General features: G+C 38.5%; 1 protein-coding gene across 1 annotated transcript in view; it reads left to right on the top strand.

Annotated features, from left to right (window-relative positions):
* Nucleotides 1-18,537, top strand: part of NCKAP5 (NCK associated protein 5) — an 807,957-nt gene that overhangs the window by 322,802 nt on the left and 466,618 nt on the right. The gene's annotated exons all lie outside the window — the stretch shown is intronic.

The raw sequence follows: 18,537 nt of genomic DNA, 5'->3' as shown, positions 1-18,537 counted from the left end.
TCCTTAGCAACCCTTAATCTCTTCCCCTCATCACCATCATGTCATCATTTCAAGACTGTTATTTAAATGGAATCCTGCAATATATAAGACTTTTGAGACTGGCCCTTTTCACTCAGCATAGGTCTTTAGAGAATCATGCAAGTAATTATATATAAAAATGTTTTTTATATATATATAATCAATAGTTATAGGCAGTCCCCATGTTATAAACACCTGACTTACATACAATTCGCACTTATGAATGGAGGTTATTACAACAAGTCCCCAAGTTACAAACATCCGACTGATGTGTGACTCACACTTATGGACAGAGACTATTACAGGTAATAGGTAAATGTACCTATTTCAACTTATGTAGAAATTCAGCTTAAGAACAAACCTATTCATAACCCAGGGACTGCCTGTATTTCCTTTTTTAAAATCACCAGTATATCATATGGATATATGCCCCAGTTTTTTAATTACTTACCTGTTGAAGGGCATTGGATTGCTTCCACTTTGGGGCTATTCCAAATAAAACTGTGATAAACATTTGTATACTGGTTCTTTTGTGATCATCAGTTTTCATGACTCTAAGATAAATACCCAGGAATTGCAACATTCTAGTTACATGATGAGTTTTTTAAGAAACTGCCCAGCTATTGTTCTGGAGCCCCTATACCACTGACATTCCTACAGCAATGTGGGAGTGATCCAGTTTCTTCACATTCTCGCTAACTCTGGGTGTTGTCACTGTGTTACATTTTAGCCTTTCTGATAGGTATGTAGTGATATTCATTATGGTTTTAATTTGCATTACTCCAATGCCTAGTTATACTACGTAAGTATCTTTGATGTGCTTAGTTGTGATGTGTATAATCTTTGAAATGTCTCTTCATGTCTCTTCATGTCTTCATGTTCATTTTCTAACTGAGCTTTTTGTTTTTTTGCTGTTGAGTCCACCATGCATTCTAGATACTAGTCCTTTCTTTATAGGATATGTGGTTTGCCAATATTTTCTCCCATTTGTGGCTTATCTTTTCATCCATAGAATACGGATATTTCAGAGAAGAAAAGTTTTTAATTTTGATGTTGTTCAGGTTTTCAGTTTTCCCTTATATAGATTTTATGGGTTTGGTATCAAGTCTAAAGCTTATTTGCCAAACTTCAGATCTCAAAGATTTTCTTCTTTTACTAAAAGTGTAATAGTTTTACATTTCAGCCTGTGATTCATTTTCACTTAATTTTGTATAAGGGGTAAGACTTAGGTTGAAGTTTATTACCTATTAAGTTCAAGTTTTTCACTAATTTTTGAATAGATTACCTCTCACACATTGAATTTCTTTTGTGCCTTTGTCAAAAATCAGTTGGATGTGTTTGTATGGGTGTATTTCTGCTTCTTTTATTGGATTCCACTGGTCTACGTCTGTCTCTTTACCAATACCATGCAGTCTTGATTATTGCAGTCCAGAAATTGCATAGACTGATTCTTCACTTTTTATTCTTCAATTTTCTCTTCTTCACTTTTTTTTTTTTTTTTAAAAGAGACAGGTGTTGCTCCGTTGCCCTATTGCCCAGACTGGAACCTCAAACTCCTGGATTCAGTCTCCTGAATAGCTAGGACTACAGGAGCCTACCACTATGGCTACCTAATAAAAATTTTATTTATTTATTTACTTTGGTAGAGACAGGGTTTTGTTGTGTTGTCTGGGATGGTTTTGAACTCCTAACCTCAAGTTATCCTCCCCAAGTGCTAGGAGTACAGGCATGAGTCATTGTGCCTGGCTTACTTTTCAAATTAGTTTTAGTTTTGCCTTTGGACAAATCTTGCTTATGTATTTGTTAACTATACAAAATATATTTCTGAGATTTTGGTAGAAATTACATTATACTTACATATCATTTTGGGGAGATCTGACATCTTTACTTGGAGTGTTCCAATTTATAAATCTGTCCATTTATTCACATCATCTTTGTTTTTTCTAATTAACAGTGTGCAATTTTAGCAAACACGCTGATGTATGTTTTGTTAGATTGACATTTAAGTATTGAATTCTTTTCAGAAATATTTTGTGAGATAGGGTCTTGCTGTGTTGTTCAGAGCAGTTGTGAATTCCTGGGTTCAAGGGATCCTCCTGCCTCAGACTCCTGAGTAGCTGGAACTATAGGTTTGTGCCACTGGGTTAGGATTTTAATTTTTTGAGTGATTATAAATGCCGTTATCTTTAAAATTTTGCTTTTCACATAGTCATTTATAGTATATAGAAATTCAATTGATTTTTTGAGCGCTAATTGTATATCCTGTGACCTTGTTGAGTGCAATCATTAGCTTAGGAGATTTTTATAGATTCCTTGGGATTATTTACATAGACAATATCTTCCGGAAGCAGAAGCAGTTTATTTCTTCCATTCCAATCTGTGTGACTTTTATTTCCTTTTCTGGCCTAATTTCACTGGCTAGATCTTCCAAGCATTATGTTTAATAAAAGTAGCGAGAGTGGGAAGACTAGCCTTGTTCTCATTATCTGGGAGAGAGCATTCAGTCTTTCAACTGCAGGTACAATTTAGTTGTAGTTTTTTTGTGGATAGCTTGTTATTTAGCTGAGGAAGTTCCCTTCTACTCTCATTTTTTCTGACAGTTTTTCCTTCATGAATGGATATTGAATTTTGTCATACTGTTTTCTGCACAATTGATATTATGATTTCTTTTTTTTAGCCATTGATAAGGTGGGTCATGTTGAGTAATATTTTTCAACCTCACATCCTTCGAATGAACCCTACTTGGACATAGTATATAATTCTTTTCATCTATTATTGAATTCTACTTCCTGGTATATTGTTAATATATTTTGCATCTATATTTCTGAGACATGGTCTGTAGTTTTAATTTGTACTGCCTTCCTCATTTTAATATCAGGGTAATACTAGTTTTATAAAATGAATTAAAAGTGTTTCTTTTTATTCTGTTTTCTGGAAGAGATTGTATAGAGCTGGTGTTAATTCTTTTTTTAAACATTGGGTGGAATTTTCTAGTGAAACCATCAGGGAGGGGTTAGAGAATTTTTTGTATGTGTGATTGAAATTATTCAGTTTTTTGATAGTAATAGAAGTATGGAAATTATTTTCTATTGGATGAGTTTTGATAGTTTATATCAAAGTGGAAGGAAGTGATCCATTTCCTCTAAGTTGTTGAATTTATGTGTGTGCAGTTGTTCATAGTAATTTCTTACTCTTCTGATGTCTGCAGTGTCTGTACTAAATTTCCTTCCTGATATTGGTAATTTGTATCTTTTTTTCCTTTGTCAGTCATACTAGATATTTGTCAACTTCATTGATCTTTTTCAAGAACAAGCTTTCAGTTTCATTTCTTTTCTCATATTTTTCTATCTTGAATTTCATTTGTTTCTGCCCTTGTATTTATTAGTTCCTTTCTTCTGCATTCTTTGAATTTGTTTGTTTTTTTCTTTTCCTGTTTTGAGGAAGGAACTTAGATTAATAATCTGAGACTTCTCTTCTAATATATTAATCTAGTGCTATGTATTTCCCTCATGGATTGCTTTATCTGTACCCCTCAAAGTTTGATATGTTACATACTCAATTTGGTATTTTTTATACTTCTGAGGCTTCTCTGACACATGGATTATTTAGAAAGGTGTTGTTTGTTATCCCAAGTATTTAGAGATTTTTCTGGTCTCTTGTTTTTGATTTCTAGTTTGATCTCATTGTGGTTGGAGAACACAGTCTGTGTAAGTTTGAGTTCTTAAATTCACTAAGGTTTGTTTTGTGGGTCCGGATGTGGCCTGTCTTTGCAAATATTTTACAGATTCTTGAAAATTACTTTGTGTATTTTGTATATTTATATAGTGTTTATGGTGGGTAGAGTATTCCATAAATGTTGATTAGGTCGTATTGATTCCTCGACATACTGCTTGTTTTGTGTATAGTCGTCTGTCAGTTGTTGAGGTAAGAGTGTTGAAGTCTGTATCTCTGATTGTGAATTTCTCTGTTTCTCCTTTCGTTCTGTCAGGTTTCATTTCACATGTTTTCCAGCTTTTATTTAATGCACAGATATTTAGGATTGCTGTCTTGTTGGTGAATGGGACATTTTCTATTTATATGATGTGCCTCTCTGTCTCTGATAAGTCTTTTGTTGTGAAATCTACTCTATCTGATGGTAATATAGCCATATAGCTTTCTTTTGAATAATGTTTAAATAATATACCTTTTTCCAACCCTTTACTTTTACCTTATCTGTATTGTTATACTATTTAAAATGAATTTTTGGTAGGTAGCATGGGCTTGGGTTATGTTTTTAAATCCACTTAAAAAATCTATTTTTAATTAGCACATTTAGATTATTACTTTTAGTGGAATTATTGGTGTGTAAACAGTTCAAATTTGCCATCTTATTTATTGTTTTGTGTTTCTTCTGGAGTTTTTGTGTGTATGCTTATATCTCTTTGCCTTCCTTTGGGTTACTTAAATTTTTTTGTTTTTAGAATTATGTATTGATTTTTTTTTTTTTTTGAGACGGAGCCTCAAGCTATCCCCGTGGGTAGAGTGCCATGGCATCACACTCACAGCAACCTCCAACTCCTGGGCTCAAGCGAGTCTCCTGCCTCAGCCTCCCAAGTAGCTGGGACTACAGGCGCCTGCCACAACGCCCAGCCATTTTTTAGTTGCAGCCATCATTGTTGTTTTGGCAGGCCCGGGCTGGGGATCGGAACCCGCCACCTTAGGTGTCTGTGGCTGGCGCCTTAGCCGCTTGAGCCACAGGCGCCTAGCCATGTATTGATTTAATAGTGTTTTTGAGTTCATCTCTTGATGTAGCTTTTCTAGTGAACCCTTCAGATGTTCCTTTTTACATGCATAACTTATCAGTCTACTTAGTCTCATCGTTTGACCAGTTCAGAAATCTTTGTCTCTTTCATCCCCCATTTGATATTATTATCAATGTTCTAAATATTTCCACTGTCTACATTTAGAACCTTATCACACAGTGTTCTAATTTTTGCTTTAACTATGAAACACAATTTAGAAAACTCATGAGAAGGAAAGCCTATAGTATTTATTCCTATTTTTCCTTACCATATTCCTTCTTCCTTCCTGATATTTTAAGATTCCTTTTTGTGTGAGTATATGTAAATAAGCATCATGGGTTTTTTATCATATATACTTCAGGTGTACAACATGTGATATATATAGATATATATATGTGTGTGTGTGTGTGTATATATCACCTTCTACAGTTACCTTTTGTTGTGTGTTTGTGAGGTGCACTTAAAATCTGTTCTTTTAGCCATTCTACTCTGTCTTGAATCTTGATGTATTTGACCTTTTTTTTACAGATGCCACATAAGTGAGGTAATGCCACGTTTTTCTTCCTGTATCTGGCTTATTTCTCTTAACATATTGTCCTTCAGATTCATTCATGTTGTTTCAAATGGCAGTCTTTGTTTTTAAGAGTGAATAATATTCCATGTGATACATTCACACAACAGTTTCTGTATTCGTCAGTCAGTGTGCCCTTGGGTTGATTCCAAATCTTTGCTGTAGGAATAATTCTGCAATGAACATGAGAGTGCTAATATCTGTATGAGGCGCTGGTTTTACTTCCTTTGGTTTATAGGCCGCAGAGGCATCACCAAGTTGTAGGGTAGTTCTAGTTTTACTCTTTTGGGGAAACTTCCCATTGTTTTCCACAGTAGCTGTGACAATTTTACATTCCCGCCAACAGTGTACAAGGGTTCCCTTTCTCCACATCTTATCTTTTATCTTTTTGAGATTTACCATTTTAGCAAGTGTGTGATGATAACTTACTGTGGTTTTGATTTCCCTGATTAGTGATACTGAATACTTTTCAAAAACTTTTGGCCATTATGTCTTCTGTGGGAAAATATCTATTCAGGTCTTTTGCCCATTTTTTTAACTGGGCTATTGATCTGGTAAGTTGTGAGTTCTTTTTTATTTTGGATATTAATCCCTTATCAGATACACAGTTAACAGATATTTTCTCCCAATCCATAGGTCACTTTTTTCATTTTGTTAATTGTTTCATTTGCTGGGCAGAAGCTTTTTGGTTTGAAATAATCTTTCTTGTTTATTTTTGCTTTTGTTGTCTTAGCTTTTGGTATGATATTAAAAAATCATTGCCAAACCAGTATCAAGGAGCTTTTCCACTACATTTTCTTCTGGGACTTTTATGGTTTTAGGTCTTACATGTAGGTCTTTAATCTATTTTGAATTTATTCCTTTTTATCATTTCTCTTCTTTGTTTGTTTGTGTGTTTGAGACAGAGTCTCACTCTTTCACCCTGGGTAGAGTGCTGGGGCATCATAGCTCACAGCAACCTCAAACTCTTGGGCTTCAGCAATCCTCTTGCCTCAGTTTCTCAAGGAGCTGGACTTATAGGCACCCACCACAATGCTTGGGTAGTTTTTCTGTTTTTACTAGAGATGGGGTCTTGTTCTTGCTCAGACTTGTGTCAAACTCTTGAGCTCAAGCAATGCACCCACATTGGCCTCCCAGAGTGCTTAGGTGACAGGTGTGAGCCACTCTGCCTAGCCTACATCATTTCTTTTTAAAGCCATTCACTTGGGGCAGGTAGGTCTACTGGAGACAAATTTTCTCAGTTTCCTTTTGTGTGAGAATGTCATGATTTCTGCATCATTCCTGAGGGATATTTTGACAGGATATAGGATCCTTGGTAGTCATCCAGTGATACTCCTGAGAGAAAGAAATGCCTTAGAATTGTTGCCTACATGGCTTCCACTGACCGGGGGGCTGGGCAGCTGTCTTAGCACTGAGTGATGGGAAAAACTTTGCCTCTTCACTAACCACCCCAACATGAGTTGTGTGGGCTGGGTTGGTGCCTTGTTACTACTGGGTAGAGGTAGAAGTCCAGGCCTCCATTTATACCGTGAGGGTCAGGGGCTCCTTACCACCCACCAGGCAGTGATAGAAGTCCTGGGTGCCTGTGTCCTTCCCTGACATGCGTGTTGGGGTACCTCATGACAGTGGCACAAGTGCAGAGAACTAAACTGGAACATACCAGGTGTAGCAGTGCCAACCTCTAATATAGACATTCTCTCCTAAACTTGTATGAAAGTAGCCAAAGAATTGGAATGATGGCTTGAGAAAGGGGTTTGATGTGGTTATGGGATTGAAGGTTTTTAAAACTCTGCTGGGTGGATACATGTTTGCATTCTGAGAACATCTTTGGGGTTTGAGGGACTAAAGTGAGGCTGTGGGAGGCTGCACATGAAAGGCTTGACTAATCCCTCCCCCCCCCCACACACACACACATTCATGCATCTTCACGGTTTAGTTTCAGGGGCCTCAGAATAGAGAATGTGATTAAATCCCTATTCTCTGGCACACAGTGTTCCTTTTTTCATTTTCGTTTCTTTGCTTGCCATGGCAATGAACTCTGCAGGGTCTAAATCATGGTCAGCCTAAGCAAATGTTGTGATCTTGGAAAGAAGGAAAACGTGCACTGTCAGGAAGCTTCTTGTATTATGTGTATAGGGAAAAAACCCTCCTGCCATTGAAAGTCTTAGAGTGTTGATTCTAGTATCTCTAAACCTAAATCTAGTTTGTTTAGCTTAAGTGCATAATGACGTTTGCAGTATTACATTTATACTGGTACTTTTTGGTTTCATATTTTAAATTTACTGATTTCTTAACACCTTTTGTAGTGGGGGGCTTATGCAATAACACATATCTAGCTCAAAGAGAAATTACTTATAAAATATTTCTTACACAAACTTAAATGTATTTGCCTTTCCAGCATGTAGACTTCAGAAGCCCAGGTTGTGAAAGTGGGGTGGGGTCTGATGGGGTTGGATAGACAAAGACATTACTGCAAAGAGAGCTGTTGTAAAGAGATTACTGTGAAGAGAGCCTGGAAGGAGAACTGTAATTCTACCTTTAAACTTAGGCATTGTTTACAGATTTAGAAAAATAGTTTGTTTTTTCATATATAGACATTTATTATTTTTATATAAATATGGGTGTTATTGTGACAAAGAAAATACAAAATCTCCTAAAAATGTGAATCCATGGTTGCTTTGGTTCATCAGGTGTTTGCTGGTCAAAGATAAAAGAAACAAAACTCTTAACACTTGGAAATTTTTAAAGATTAGAAATCACTGTTATGCAATTTGAGAGTTCATTTAAAAATACAAATGCTGTGTTTAACTAAAGGAATATAAATAACATTCTATCCAAAGAATACAACAGTGAGAGTGAGTGTAAACCTTAAATTGGGAGATAGAAGGGGACGGGGGAGGTCAGATCGAGGGAGGGTGAATGGTGGGATCACACCTATGGTGCATAATGCAAGGGTACATGTCGGATCTATCAGTATGGAGTATAAATGTCTTAACACAATAACTAAGTAAACGAGACGAGGTATATATTAACCAGTGTGATGTAAGCGTTCCTAATTCTATACAAATTCAGCACATTGTACCCCATAAATGCATTAATGTATACATGATCCGTGTTTATGATTTAATAAAAAATAAAAATAAAAAACGGAAGTATATTTAGCAAAAGCCTCTTCTAAATGATGTTTAGCACATAAAAAAAAAAAAAGAGTGGGTCCATCTGTTACTTTCTATTTCTAACAAAAGGGGAAATGGAAGATCGTTTTGATCAATGTCCTTTTAATTCTTAGACTTGGTCTGAAATAAATCACAGTGTTGTGGCAATTCATTTATAGAGGTTAACGTGATATGATGTGGCTTTTCATGGTAACATGGATTTCACTTGCTGAGCGCCTGGGACTTTAATTTGCCATATTACCTGCTGTGGCTTAACTGACACAAAATAATTATTGGGACTTCCTTGTCACAGTGGCCCATTCCACACCTGCACCCTTTTGTTGGGAGCCCGACAGGGATGCTAGATGTGAGGTCTCTACTGAATAGATGTCCTCCCGGAGTAGTTCTCTCACACTGGATTGATTTATGGATGTATTAGGCTCTTTGTTAGCATGTAAACCCTTAATTAATTTAATGCCCTCTGTAGAGAAATTAAACTCCTAGTTAAGATTTTTAACAGACTCAGATGGTGCTAATAATAGGGAAGCAAGTCCTACGAATGGATTTACCATGGTCACTGGCGTTCATCCTTCACAGTGAGGGCTGGTGTATGGAGCTGAGAGTGTACCTTCAAGTAAAGAAAGGGCTGTCAGAAAGTCCTTCCATTGTGGCTCCTAATCCAATTTGGGCTCATCACTGGAGTTGTAGCTTCCCATCTGTGGGCTCAGAGAGGAAGGGACAGGAGCAGACATGGAGCAGCAAGGGTAGGGCATGGAAGAGAGGAAGACCTGTTTGGATTACATTTGTCTTCAGTCAGATATTTCCCTTTAACTAGTGATTCCGAGTTCAATGTCTCCTACTGGGATGAGGGTTTGTTTAGGTAGGAATACGGAAGTCGAGGTAATTCTCAGAAAGTTTTATGTATAAATGCATAAGAGGTCTGACTGCTTGAAATCACCACCAAAAAAATTCTGTCACTTCAAATTGTTGTGAACCATGATAAATTCTAAGATTAGTGATCTATATATTTCATAAATTAAACTATATACTAGAAGATATAGATGAAACCCAAAGAAAACATAGATGGAATCCTCTTTAACCCTAGTATAGAAAAAGGCTCTCTAATTAAGACTCAAAATATAGATACAGTAAAAAGACTGATAAATTTTACATAAAGATAATTTTTTTTTTTTTTGGAGACAGAGTCTCACTATGTCGTCCTTGGTAAGAGTTTCATGGCCTCATAGGTCACAGCAACCTTAAGCTCTTGGGCTTAAGCAATTTTCTTGCCTCAGCCTCCCAAGTAGCTTAGACTACAGGAGCCTGCCACAATGCCTGACTATTTTTTTGTTGTAGTTGTCATTGTTGTTTTTTTTAGCAGGCCCAGGCTGGGTTCGAACCCGCCAGCCCAGGTATATGTGGCTGGTGCCCTAACCACTGAGCTGCGGCGCCAAGCCCATAAAGATAATTTTTGACATGAAAAATGCTATAAGCAATGTTAAAAGACAGTTGATAAAACTTGGGCAAAATACAGGTATTTCCAGTGTATATTACAACAAAGTATTAATATGATATTAAACCTCTAAAAATTGAAAGTCAAGGATCCATTAGAAATAAACCAATAGAAAAAAATGTACATACAATTCACAAAAGTGATATTAAAAATGACCCTTGAGCATATGAAAAAAACGTTCTTGGTCCGTTATAGAGAACTGCAAATTGAAAAAACACTGAGATACCTTTTATCCCCTACTAGACTAGTAAAAACTAAAAATATCACAACACATTCTATTGATGCTGTGTGGAAACAGACACACTCATACATTGCTACCTTTAATGTAAATTAGTACAATTCTTCTGGAGGGAAATTTGGTAATATCTAACAAAATTACATGAGCACTTTGGATTTAGCCATTCCACTTCAATGAATCTACCCTGATGATATTCCTGCAACAATATAGAAGTAAACACACACAAGGTCATTCATTACAGCATGTTTTGTACTTGCAAAATATTGGAAAGACTTTAACTGTCAATACCTAGGAGATTTGTTGAATAAAGTATAGTATATTCACAAAACAGAGCACTATGGTGGTGTGATAAAGAATAAGGAAGATGTCTGAGCACTGATATAGAATATTGCCAGGGCATGCTCTTAAGCAGAACACAAAATAACCTCTATAGTATGTTACTATTCATTTAAGAACCATGGGGGCCAGGTGCAGTGACACATACATGTAATCCAAATGCTTTGGGATGCCAAGGTGGGAATATCACTTGAGGCCAGGAATTTGGCCCAGCCTGGGGCAATGTAGCAAGACCCCATCTCTACACAATATAAAATAAAAAAGCCAGGCATGGTGGTATGTGCCTTTAGTCCTATTTAGGAGGCTATTTAGGCTACTTGGGGGGTTGTGGCAGGTGAATTGCTTGAGCACAGTAGTTTGAGGTTCCAGTGAGCTATGATGATGCCACTGCATTCCAACCTGAGTGACAAAGCAAGACCTCATCTCAAAAAAACAAAAAGATATGTCAGAAAATACATAGGTATCTACATATTTGTACAAAAGAAATATATGAAGGCTAAACCGGAAACTAAAGTGTTTGGTTACCTACAGGTGTTGGGTGGGAAAGGGGTGTGGAAAAGTGGAGAATTGGATTGGAGTAGAAGGGATGAGAAGAGAGTGATACTCTGATCATAAAACATTTTGTATAGTTCTGAGTTCTGGAGTCATAGTAATGTTTCGCATCTCTTCTGGACACCTCCCAGATAAGCAAATGATTAAAACCAATCAGGATGTATGGAGAACCCATAGTGAAATACAGATAGTAGCAGATAACCCTAACCTTATTGTACCCCCCTAATAATATCTAATGTTATTATTATAGATTAATGACAAACTGCAGGTGGTGGGAGTGGAACTAATCTGAGTAACTGTGAAACCCTGCACTGTGACTGGATCCTGTAAGGTCAAAGACAGTTGTACAGAAATGCTGCAGTCTAGTAGGAAGTGTGTTTCTCAGTATTAACTAGCAATTCTGACACCGCTTTTGTCTATTAGAATTAAACATTAAATAATTACGTTGTAAATAATGAGAGCTGGATTCTTATTGTTGGAAAAAGTTCTAAATAAGAAAAGGAAAACATGCTAAAATGAACCTCATGTCAGATTGGGATCAGAGTTATCAGTAAAAAGTCCTAGTTATGCATATGTATGTACGCACATTTTATATAGTTAATGCTTATATACACACCAAGATGATACAGAAATATACATACGTGTGTGTGTGTATGTGTAAGCTACTGCATATACAGAAAGATTTCCCAACTATGTTCACTGAAAGGGCTTAGAACAATGGCATTCCCATCTGTATATTACTACGGACAACACCAGAGAGCCCAGATCTTGGTTTCTAAACACTATCTATAGGAATAAGGTGAACTGGGACTCTGGAGAAGTGGCTGGTTCCAAAGCTGGGGTGGGGAAAATAAAGGATGTACTTGGAAAATTTGGTGTGTTGAAGTGTATGGAAATGCCCCAAATGGATGGGGATTTCTGCAAAGGACACAGAATACCACCAAAAGGGAGCTTTTTTTTTTTTTTTTTTTTGAGACAGAGCCTCAAGCTGTCCCCCTGGGTAGAGTGCCGTGGCATTACAGCTCACAGCAACCTCCAACTCCTGGGCTCAAGCGAGTCTCCTGCCTCCGCCTCCCAAGTAGCTGGGACTACAGGCGCCCGCCACAACGCCCGGCTATTTTTTTTGGTTGCAGCCGTCGTTGTTTGGCGGGTCCAGGCTGGGGATTCGAACCCGCCACCTTAGGTGTACGTGGCTGGCGCCTTAGCCGGTTGAGCTATAGGTGCCGAGCCCAAAAGGGAGCTTTTAATGACTAAAGATGGAACAATTTGAGCAACAAAATAATCTAAATAACCTGAGTGTTGGAATTTAGCCTATAAAATAAATTTTCATGAGTCCACATTGAAGGATACTAAAATTAGTGGATGGAAGTTTGAGGAAAAATAGAATTTGCCTAGTTTCAAAGTACCTCATCCATGATATATATTAAATACAAAGATAAGGTAGTAACTTTATTGTAGACAATCCTGGCAGAGGCCTCAACCAAGTGGTTAAGATAAACATCCCCAGCATTACTACCTAGTGGTATCATTAACCTCTTGATAAAATGCGCTGATTTATTGTCTTGTAATGTACTCATATAAAATGTATAACCTCATTCCAATAGACAAACATCAGAAAAACTTAGATTTGAGGGGTATTTTATCAAGCTCATAAAAGACAAGGAAAGGGCTGGGCATAGTGGCTGCTGTCTGTAATCCCAGCACTCTGAAAGGCCAAGGTGAGTAGATTGCCTGAGCTCAAGAATTCAAGACCAGCCTGAGCCAGAGCAAGACCCTCTCTCTAAAATAATAGCTGGGTGTTGTGGTGGGTGACTGTATTCCCAGGTACTGGGGAGGCTGAGGCAGGAGGATCTCTTGAGCCCAAGAGTTTAAGGTTCCTATGAACTATGATGACACCACAGCATCCTACTCAACACAATGGAGTGAGACTCTTGTCTCAAAAAAAAAAAAAAGTCAAGGAAAGACAAGGAGTGACTGTTACATCTTGGAGAAGGTTAAGGAGACATGACAACAGATGAAACGTAGGTATCCTGGCCAGGATCCTGGAGTGGATTATAGGGTGTTCGTAGAAAAAGCTAATGAAATTCAAATAAGCTCTTTAGTTAATGGTATTGGACCAAGATTTATTGTATCTTTTTAAAAAAAAAAAATCACTAGAAACAAGTGTGCATCTTTTCCTACTTTCTCACCATTGTTTTTATGTTCTCTCTGGTTTTCAAATTTCTGGTGTACCTGTCATTGATGACTATGCTGTTATCCACATTGTTGGTAAATCTCTTGTCTGTGGATATTGTGAAAGAAGAGCCAGAGCTAGACCGAGGTTAAAGTGGTAACCAGATTTTATTCAGGACTATTGCAATAAAAGAAAAGAGACCTCCAGTCCAAATACAACAGGGGAAGGTGGGAATCTGTAGCTAAGGAGTGGGGTTGGGATATCAGTGGGTGATAAGGGAGGATCTGGCCAATTGCCCTAACAGGATTTTTGCAAAAGGCAGGCCAGGGAGCTCAGCCATCACCAGGGAGATGTGGAGGCTGAGAACCAGATCAGATGTGAAGGGTGATCAGATCCAGGGATGGAGGGGGTTTGGTCTAAACTGGCCTAGTAGGATTCCTGCTAAAATTGGACGATGGAGAGATGAACATGGAAGCCCAAAAGTCAGGGCTGAGTTGCCAAGGGCTCAGAATGACCTGGATAGAGTTTAGCATTTAGTAGGAGAGTTTTTTTCAATATGAATGGTACTCAGTATTTTCATATCTATGTCCTTTCTTCCAGCTCCCCCCAGAATTGCAGTATACGTCTTCATATAAAAACAAAAAATAAGACCTCTATCAGTTGTCTTTGGCAAGATCCTACCCCCAGCCTCCTGCCATGCAGGAATCTAGAGAGTTTACCTAATCTTTGTGGGGATAGGAAACAGGGGCAGTCCTGAGAGGGCCAAGTGCAGTGGCACCTGGATCTTTACTGGCTGCCCCTGGCTTGAGCATGCAGCCCTCAGCCCTTCTCAGCTTAGCCTTCTGCATGGCAGCATCCTGCATTGAACCCCTTTCATGAGGACACGGTGAATCTAGGTTGTAGCCTCTAGCAAGTGGCAGGGTTTGTGATGCAGAAACATTGGGGTCACTCAGGAGTGAATATAATTTAGCAATCAATGAACTGTTAAGAGGCAAAATGTGGGAGTCTAAATGGGCTCTTCTGTTTGGAGCGCTAGGGGTTTTTTTGTTTGTTTATTTTGTTCTCTATGCTTAACCGTTTCCTAGCTTCTCTACAACCCTCAGTCTGTTAGGATTTACTTGGGAAGTGGCATATATGTGCATCATCAAAACATAATTTTGTTTTGCTGTTGAAATTCATTTAAGCATGGACAGTTAACTATTCTTAAAATTAACTATGTGTTTGGCTTAATGATAAATAATTATATAGTTGGGGCTCTGATCTTTATTTCTAGTCAACAAAAGCATTTCCAAAGTCTCCGAAGTCTTCATTAGACTTACCTGTAGAGACGTGACGGAAGATACTTTTAATGTTGTAGGTTTGACCTCACTGAAAAAACTTCAGATAGACTTCTTGGAGTGTTGTAATTATTGACTTGGTCCCCAGAGGAGTTCTATTAATGGTAGCTTTTCAAAGCAGTATTTATTTCCTGGACGCACTTACAGAGATGGCTTGTTTTTAAGAGATCAGATTATCAAAAGATGATTTTGTTTTTCTTTTTTGAGACAAAGTCTGGATAGAGTGCTGGATAGAGTGCTTGGCATTATTATAGGTCACTGCAAGCTCAAACTCTTGGGCTCAAGTGATCTGCTTGCCTCAGCCTCCCAATTAGGTGGGACTACAGGCTGCACTAGTTTTTTGGGGTTTTTTTTCTATTTTTAGCATAGATGGGGCTCACCCTTGTTCAAACTGGTCTCAAACTCCTGAGCTCAAGCAGTCTACCTGCCTTAGCCTCCCAGAGTGCTAGAATGACAGGCATGAACTTAGTTCTTTTGACCCCAGATACCTTCTTTAGGCTCTTTGATGGCTCTTGGAGAACGCCATCATTAGTGTCTCATTTTTCTCCATTCTGTATCTGGATTTCTTTTTTACCCTCTCTTGTTGATGGACTGAAATTGTTGATATTTTCATAATTTAGCCTTAGTGGCAGACTGTCACAACCAGGGTGGGTCTGTCGTTTCGGTGTGTCCACTGGTTAGGGTATTGTGTTGACATATGTTTTGGAGCTGGCAGAGAAAGAAGCTAACTAAGCTCCAGCTTTCCTCTTAGTGATTTTGTTACTGGTTCAGGCTTTCTACCAGAAGAGGGAGCCACATTCATTTAAAATAGCATCCATAATCCCGGTTGAGTTCTTTTCTTCTTTCAGCAAGTTCCAGATGGAATGCATGTGACATAGTGCTCTGGGCACGATGGCCCCAGACCTCCCCTTCAGAGTGAGAGGGAGGCTGCCTCAGGGACCACACCAGAGGCTGATAGCAGGAATCATTCAGGCCTGTAATGGGTAGATTTGTCCTAATGCTTTTCTCTATTAAAACAACATAACAAACAATAACAAAAAAACAAACAAACAAAAATATGCTTATTCTCTGAAACCTATGTTTCCTCTCAGTTGGAGATCACATTTCTGCTGGATTTAAAGAATTGAAACTTTAATTAAGCATGTAATGGCCTGCTTCACTTTGTTATTCCACAAAAACAACTCTTTCCTTTTTGTGGGATTGATGTCATAGTATGAAAAATAGGTTGTTGTCTTTATATTATAACTTGAGAGATGCCTTCAAAAGAACCCTTGCCATAAAATGTTCCCTTTATCTCTCCACTGCCCTGCTCAAGTGTCTGGAATCCTAGCATAAAATACTAATTCATTTGGATTATTATATTTTGCTTCAGAGTCTTAAAATTGTAAATATCTTCAGCATGGTAATATGTTGATCTGTCAGAAGCCATTTAACTATGTAGATGAGATTAGTTTAACTCAGTCTAACTGAGCAAGCCTGTCACCTGAGTAACTCAGCCAGGAAATGATTGCTTTAAAAAGGACAAGAGAGAGGTTATTTCTAGGACATGCCTAGGAGAGTAGATCTGCATGTAGACTGTTGATAAGTGTTTCAGGACCAAAAAGAAAGCATAAATAAAGTGTGCCCTCAACAGGACAATGTAGAAGGAAGCATCGAAAGGAAGAACACTGATGGCTTCCGAATATTCACCCACTGCACCCTGGCCCGGAAGGAAGCCTTGGCAAGAGCCTCTACAAATAGGCCTGTGCACCTTCCCATTGCTGTCGGTCATAAATGGCATTTCTATTTAAAGTAGAACTTGGCTATTCCTTCTCCATCTTTCCTTCCTATTGCAAAAATACAAAGACGCTGTTGAATAAAGAAAGGTGCAAAGGTAGGAGTGATCCTGGAAGCCAGTGGACAGACACCTTGTTATAAGCACTGCAGAGTCCTCGGAGAACCATAATGCTGGCAGTCACGGTATACTGTGGATAACTGTGAGGAGGGCTGATACTCGTGGAATGTTATTTCTGCACAGAATCTTCACAAGTTCTTTATGACAGTCCACAGAAGTAATTAGTACTTGATTGTACAAGGTTAGAGAGGATATGACTGCCCCAGATCCCACAGCTGGGAAGATGCAGTGCAGGTTTTTGAACTCTCTCTGCCCCAGAGTGCGAGTTCCCAGACATGGTACTGTACTGCCTTTCAGCATTACCAGGAACCCCAAAGCCAGTGAAATTATACACTTTCCCTGACAATTTTGCTTTTAAAATGCCTGTCCTTCTGAAGTATGGAGAATCCTCAAAAAACTCAAATTAGACCACCCATTTGATCCCACAATCCCATTATTAGGTATCTACTCAGAAGAAAAAAAATCATTTATCATGAAGACATTTGCACTGGACTGTCTATCGCAGCTCAATTTACAATCACCAAAATGTGGAAACAACTTAACTGCTCACTAACCCAGGAATGGATTAACAAGCTGTGGTGTGTGTATACTAGGGAATACTATTCAGCCATTAGGAAAGATGGAGGCTTTACATCTTTTTTTTTTTTTTTTTCAGTTTTTGGCCAGGGCTGGGTTTGAACCTGCCACCTCTGGCGTATGGGGCTGGTGCCCTACTCCTTTGAGCCATAGGTGCTGCCTGAGGCTTTACATCTTTTGCATTAACCTGGGATAGAGTTGGAACACATTCTTCTTAGTAAAGTATCACAAGAATGGAAAAGCAAGAATCCAGTATACTCAATTCCTTTATGAACCAGTAGATGATCTAATACCCACCCACATAAGAGAAAAACGCGCATCCATTGAAGGTGGGGGGCAGGGGAATGAGGAACAGGGAGAGGAAAGAAAGGGGGGATGGGTGTGCTCCCACTTAATGGACACAATGTTAGGGTGTATGGTACACCTCTTGGGGGTGGGACACAATTGTAAGAGGGAGTCTACCTAAGATATGCAAACATTGTAACCTAATTCTTTGTACCCTCATATTAACCTGAAACAATTTTTAAAAATAAAATAATAAAATGCCTGTCCATCTGGCTGTTTTAAAAGGAATTGGTTTTGTATGCATCACTGAGAACTATAGAATATAATATGCCTGTCCTGAAATTATTATTATTTATAGAGACACTCACTTTTTCTTAGGCTGGACTTGAACTCCTAAGCTACGCAGTCCACTGCCTCGGCCCCTCAGAGTGCTATAATTACAGGCATGAGCCGCCATGCCTGGTCTAAAATTATTTTCTTTAAATGTCATCCAAGGCAATATTCTAAAAATCAAGGTCTGATTATTGTGGGTTCTTTGTATCTACACCCAGTGGTCTGTCTGTTATTGCTTTCAAAACAACTCTAAGTGGCACAGTGATATCTTATGCTTTGTAACCCCCTGATGCCTTACTATGGTAGCCACATATAGGTATTTGCTATCGTCTCTAAACTCTGCCAGGTTCATTTCATATCAGATCTTCAGCTGCACAAAAGCAATTCTATTTTGTAACGAAAACACATGGATTTCAACTGCTCGAGGTAGCACTCTTGTGGGGAGCTGGCTTTGTGTGCGTGCAGTGTGGGCTTGCCACACACCCTAATAACTATGAGTGGGAGCCACTTTAATGTAAAAGCACCAGGCTCAGCAGTCTGGATAAACTCTCATCAGAAGTCCCTGCAGGCAGCGACTGGAGTCTGGATGCTTACAGTAGCAGACCTGGGTTAATATCGTCACAAAAGGGAAGCTATGGATAACCACTGATAAGAGATGCCAGAAACTCTCTGCAAGAGGGCAAGCTAGAGAGATGACAAACATCTAGCTGTGACGTCAGGAGAGATGACAAACATTAGCTGTGACGTCAGGAGAGGTGACAAACATTAGCTGTGA

The sequence above is a fragment of the Otolemur garnettii genome, unplaced genomic scaffold (genome assembly GCF_000181295.1).
Source record: "Otolemur garnettii isolate 467f Iridium unplaced genomic scaffold, OtoGar3 scaffold00080, whole genome shotgun sequence".
Classification (NCBI taxonomy): Eukaryota; Metazoa; Chordata; class Mammalia; order Primates; family Galagidae; genus Otolemur; species Otolemur garnettii.
Note: the sequence above shows the minus strand (reverse complement) of the source record. Positions and strands in the feature narration are given on the sequence as shown.